This window comes from Callionymus lyra, chromosome 18, assembly GCF_982586985.1.
Source record: "Callionymus lyra chromosome 18, fCalLyr1.hap1.1, whole genome shotgun sequence".
Classification (NCBI taxonomy): domain Eukaryota; kingdom Metazoa; phylum Chordata; class Actinopteri; order Syngnathiformes; family Callionymidae; genus Callionymus; species Callionymus lyra.
In genome coordinates this window covers 18,193,827-18,199,897 of record NC_141835.1, presented here as the reverse complement: position 1 = coordinate 18,199,897, position 6,071 = coordinate 18,193,827, and the positions used below count along the sequence as shown (strand labels likewise).

Below are 6,071 nucleotides of genomic sequence, written 5' to 3'. Positions count from 1 at the left end.
AGGATATAGTTATTCCTTTAGCCTTGGTGAAGTCTCGAGGTGGTCTCCTCAAAGGTAAACAATGACTGTTTTGGAAAAATAATCATTATTCGGATGTTTTTTTATGCATCAAAGCAACATAGAAAACTAAAAGCATTTTTTCTAGCTCCCTCCACTATTTTAACTTTGTTGTGAAAACAAAAGTGTTCCCAAGGTTGTTTTTTTTTTACCAAACTTAAGAAAGGCTGTTACTTTTTTTCTTCCAGAAAAAAGAAAATCAATTTAACTAAATTCAACTGTTTCTCTTGCCCGCTGCTGCGAAAAGATTTGGGGTCACATGATGACAAGGAATATACACCCGGTTTGGTGATGGGTGTTAAAAAAGAAAGAAATCATTCCAGGAAAATCAAATAGAAAACAATGAAACTGGTGCTGAATTAAAGATGCAACAGTTATTTTTGTCATAAGTGGACAATAATTTCATAATCATTTCTAACCTTTGTGTTAGCTTATGGTCAAAGTGACCCGAAGGCCCGAAAACAAATGTGTTTTTGGCATCCCTTGTGTTGCTTCTGGGTAGAAGTGGTTTGACATAACACAAGGGCTAAATGCCAAGTACTATAAATAAAGACCTTCGCACCATTTCAAATAACTTTTTACTTTACTTTGAACTTTTATTTCTTTAACCTCACTGTTTTTAATATTAAAGATTTTTATATCTTATTTATTAGTTCTTTCAATACTAGTTTGTATTATTAGATGTAATTTCTAGGGGTGTGTATTGGCAAGAATCGATAAAAAACGTATGATACAGGGGCAACGATGTAATATATTGCGATATATTGTGAAACTTTAGGAACAAGGATATATTCGTGTGCTGAGAACTTGACTCTGGTGCTGCAGAATTTACAGACCACATGACTCTTGATGAATTCCTAACTGCTTTCATTTGTTTTGAAAACAGAATTTCCCAAAAATCAGCTTTAAGCTGCTGGAGTCGACTGTATCCTCTTGTCCTCAGTCAATGATCATCGATCACCCAACATTTCAATGTTCCTGTAGCCGAAGAGGACCTAACGACTGCTGCCATCTAACTGCAAGAATTGTAATTGCAGCACAAAAATGAACAACGCGATGACTATTTTCATTGTAAACTAAAATGATTTATTAAAATTTAATTCATTAAAGAAATGATAAAAAATGTAATACAATTTGAAAGCCAATACTTTTTTTTTAAATTGGTATAGTGCTGTTGCATAGCAATACAGTATTATGAAAAAAATATTGCGATATATATTAGTTTATCAACATTGTTTTCACACTCCTAGTATTTTTCAACTATTATAGTATCTTATTTTAACAGAACAACAATTTCAACCAATCAAATCAAAGTCCTCTAAGTGAAGGGCGTGGTAGAATTCTATCCATTCGTTTTTTCGATCTAGAACAAGTATCAATGTATAAAAACAACACAAACTCAGCACCTTTGGAATCCACAACCCAAACAAACCCATATTTATTACCCAATGACATCAGGACATCAGGACATCAGGAGATATCCAGTGTATTCATAAATCAGTGGCAGGAACTCAGTGTTCCAACTCACTTATGTGCGAGGGATGGATTCATCCCAAATGATTAAAATTATCCAGTCACATCAACTTTGTGAACACCAGGCAACTGTGAGATGAGGCATAACAGCGAGCAATAGTTTGCAACCACCTCCCAAGTATGCTCCATAACCCAGACTCTCCAGCCGCCCGCCCACTGATACACCCACTAACTCGCCAGTCTGGCCCGGAGAAAACAGACAAAGTAGACGAATATTCAAACAACAACTGCATAGATCAAGACGAGAAGAGAAGTATTGTGAGGTAATGGTGTGGAAAAAATCTGCATTTTTTTAATCCTTCAGATGTTCAAGTACAAGAGATTGTTTCATTTGCCCTGAATATCCAGGTCGGACTACAAGCTCTTTGATATGACCACATAAGAGAAGCTCAGTCGACTGAATTGAGTCACTTCGCCTGAGGAAAGTTAACGCCAGTGACCTTGTTTACTCTTAAACCAAATGGGGTTTGATTCATCAGAGTTTATGCTTTGAAAAAAAAAGATATGAATCCTGTCAGTTCCAATTTTTGTCCGAATCCTCAACTAGCAAGCCTTTTTATGACAGTATATTGCCCCGATTTATACACAGAAATGACACATTTATGTGGTTTTGAATCACCAGAAATCTCTCTGACGTATACATAGATTGATATATAATATCCTTTATAAAGACGTAAAGAGAATTTATTTTAGAAAATATTAAATGTATTTACCATTGACTCTGCATATACTGGAAAGATGCAAACGTTAGTTTGGTCCAGCGTGACTCATGCATGTCTGCGAGCCTGCAGACAGATGCCCTGCTGAGCTGAGCCAGAAGGTTTTTCACTCACAAATATTTGTCCTTTAGTATTTTATCTTTATTTTATATTTTTCTATTTATATATAAGATTCACATGCCAAGTCTTTCTCTCGCCCAACAACTAATCCATCTTGGCTAATGACCAATTTCCTCCCCTTATCTATACATATACTGTATATATACAAAATACTGAAACATACATTTTTGTGGACTTTGCTTTTTTTTTTAGTGTTTTTGTTAGTAAATGTTTGTTTTTTAATCCAATAAATTAACCAGTAAGATAAGGCTTGTGAGATCAGATTAGTCCATTTTTAAATAACTTGTTTGTAGCCCGAGTATTTAGCAAAGTTTTTAATTTGATTTCACACACCAAGTCAAACCTGCCATTCTGTAATCTACTTTTTGGTACTTTAAAAACTAAGCAAACAAGTTTAATGAAGAGAAGATTTTGCAACACTGGGGAGAAAATCTCTCACGTAGTTTGATTGACAGCATTGGAGAAGAGCTAGTTAATAATGACATATAGAAATATACACAAGCTTATAAGAAATGGAAAAAGTTTTATGACAACTTATGTCATAATAATGTTAATATTTTCTGCAGTTAATTTAGGTCTTGGAAATCCACCGGATCTCTTTTAAGGGTTTCCCTTTCTCCACAACTGTCAGCATTTTCCTTCTGATGAACAGATCCAGAACATTAACTTTCATTGCAGGGCTAAGAATCCAGAATAAGACAAGACTGAAGAGCGAAACTACATGTAGTGAAGTGAGTTTACCTCTAACATTTATCATTTATTGAACTCTGGATGAAGAGGAGTTGAAAAGAACAGGAGCTTCCAACTCCCCTGCACGACACAAGGCTCATTCTGCACCACAGAGAGTTAAGAACCATCAAAACATTTGCAGATTCATTTGGCAATCTTGATCTCTACTAAAATTTCTTCTCTTTCTTACTAAAGATTAGACAGTGATACATCAAGTTATTTTCCAAACAGCCACAGGTATTAATAAACAAACAAAGACAAAAAAACTATTATCTAGACAGATGCATGACTCGGTTAAATTAAAACCTTTGTTAAAACATCGCTTGACCATTATTTCTGGACCACCTCCGTATGTTGTTTTTTTTCCAGATACCAAAATGTTCTTTCTGCTGCCGTCACATCAACTCCAAATGTGTTTGTGTAAAGTGACCATGTCTAAAGGGAGGCAATAGACCTTCACACTCATATGCACAGACATGCAGACTTCCACATTCCCCACAGTTCAGGCGGACCAAGAGTCAGTGTGTCCAGCCTGGCTCGAGTTACACCAAGACAAGATCCTTTCACGGACACACACATCCATCATCAGCGCATAGATGCTTCCACTGAACAGAAAAGAAAGCAGTCACTGATCTTTCTGACTCATCCGTGCACCTCTTGGCAGCCCAGAGGAGAAGAGCAATAGAAAGCTCTTTGTAAGTTCCTCTGTATCTTCACACAAAAAAAAAAGTGACCTCACTACACTGAACGGAAAATTTCAAATAATCAGTGACTAACATCATAACTGGTGCCGGACAATGGAAGTGAGTAATGGAGACTTTAGGTCATATTCAAAAAGTTGTCTCAAACGGTTGATGTCCGTGGATGTGTGTGGTGCAAATCTATTCTCGGAGAATTCCAAAGGGGAGACCCTGTGACTGACCCCCACCTTTGAGGATCCGACATGATATCACCGCACACGCATGTGAACACACGGCGCATAACCTCGGACTGGGTATCCAAACTTTTGTGAAAACACCATCATCCTTCGGTACCAAGTTTCGATATATCCTTACGTGATCCAACCTTGATAAAAGTGTGGATTTACTGATAAGTGACAAAGGCATTGGACATGGCAAAAGACAAAAACAGGCTTTTCCTTGATTTTCTGGAACTCCTGTTGTGTTATCAGTTTTATCTTATCCTTTAAAGTTTATACTTTATTGAATATTGTTTTGATTGTTTAAGCGCTTTGTGACCCTGGTCTGGAAAAGCGCTATATAAATAAAAATTACTTATTTACATACTTACTTACATCAGATTAATTTGTCACCTGTTAGTATCAAGTTGTTTATTTATGATGCAAGAAAACAGCTTGGAGTGGAATTTAAACAAAGCAAAAAAAATTAACACGAGATTTGTACTGTCATTTTCTTCTTTTTAGATGTTTTTAGTGTTGGTTTTTTAAATGTTCTCTTAAAAAAAAAATTGGTATCGGAGTGAAGGTATCAGTACCAGTATCGAAAATGTTCAAGTGATACCCAAATCTTGAAGGAATAAGATGGAGAGTATCGTTCACAATATAAACATAAAAACAAAACATTTACAAAGTCTTGTTAGATTCCAAAATACTTTCAAGAACTTTGTTTCGTGCATATTAATTTGAATTTGGATGTCGATATTAGGTTACTATTTTTGAGTATTATTGGACGTAGAAGGTACAATAACATGTCAATAAACCTTGACAGTTCAGCATCTCGTACATCCTTGAGAATAAAAATCGACAAAAGTTGACCGTCTCATCCCCCCCAAAAAAAACTGACCTAACCTTGGAAAAAGATAGTATATCAACAATAAATACGCATTCAGATCCAAGCATGATGTTGTTGGGAAGGAAAAGGGGGGAGAGTTGAGTAAACACACGGTTAAGTTCCCACAGATAGCAAAGACATCTACCTTCAGCTGCTCCTACCGTCCTCCTGCACACGCTCTCCCGTCACGACCAGCTCTCGGCAGGCGGAGGAATCTCAACGCTTCCCGGGGAAACAGGTACTGGTACTCGGCATGTGTGTGTGGTAATCGTGCGTGCGTGTATGTGTGTGTGTGTGACAGCTCGCCCAGAGAGACTGGAGAGCCGGAGAGACGAGCCGGGGGAAGTTAGGGGGAGTTCCCGCATACGCAGCGGCGGCGGCGGGGCGGGGGCTCCGTGAGAGACTGACAGCACGTTCAGGTTCCCTCCTTTTCTTTTTTTTTCATGGTGGCGTTGAAAACAAGCGCGTTAAAGGGTGAGTTCACCCCCAAATCCACCCGTTTTCTACTCGCCCTCATGTCGACTAAGGGTTGGGATTATTTCCTTTTTTGGCAAAGAATGTCCGAGCTAATGTAGGAACTGTAGCTTCCTATATAAAAAAAAATACTGTTAGATTAAAAATTATTATACACTATACTTAAATTAATGTTAAAATATAAGATAAGATAATCAAAATATAAAGTATAAATTACTAGCTTTATCTAAGAGCTTTGTATACACATTCACAATCAACATTTCACTAAGACTGATTTACACTTAAGGCAAGCTTGGAACAGAATTAGAGTCATGACGCCGTCTGTTTGTCTGCCCTTTTCACACCTTGGGTCGTGGATCAAAAGAATGAAGCAGGGACACATCTGTAAGGGGGGGGGGCTAGGAGACAGGAACTCCCACCCAAGAACATTTGAATGATTAGAAAAGGAAACAAAGTAGGAAGAACTCTCCACAGGAGATGGTGACACAGGGAGTTTGAAGGAACCAATAGGGCGATAGGGGGAGTACCTCTCGGCCTGGAAATTTGCCTTAAATATAGCGATGTTTCTATCGTTCGAGACCGTCTCTCCCTGAGCTATCGACCTGAAGAGCTGCCGGCAGAGAGCGCCGCCGATGGATCGTAAAAGCTT

The 6,071-nt window shown here is 37.8% G+C and overlaps 1 protein-coding gene across 1 annotated transcript in view; it reads right to left on the bottom strand.

The window, feature by feature from the left end:
* LOC148060831 (serine/threonine-protein phosphatase 2A regulatory subunit B'' subunit alpha-like) overlaps positions 1-5,303 on the bottom strand; it is a 57,575-nt gene extending 52,272 nt beyond the window's left edge. The window contains exon 1 of the mRNA XM_087779897.1: positions 5,094-5,303. The gene's annotated coding sequence lies outside the window, so the exon portion shown is untranslated. The remainder of the gene's footprint in view (positions 1-5,093) is intronic.
* Positions 5,304-6,071: the final 768 nt, after the last annotated feature.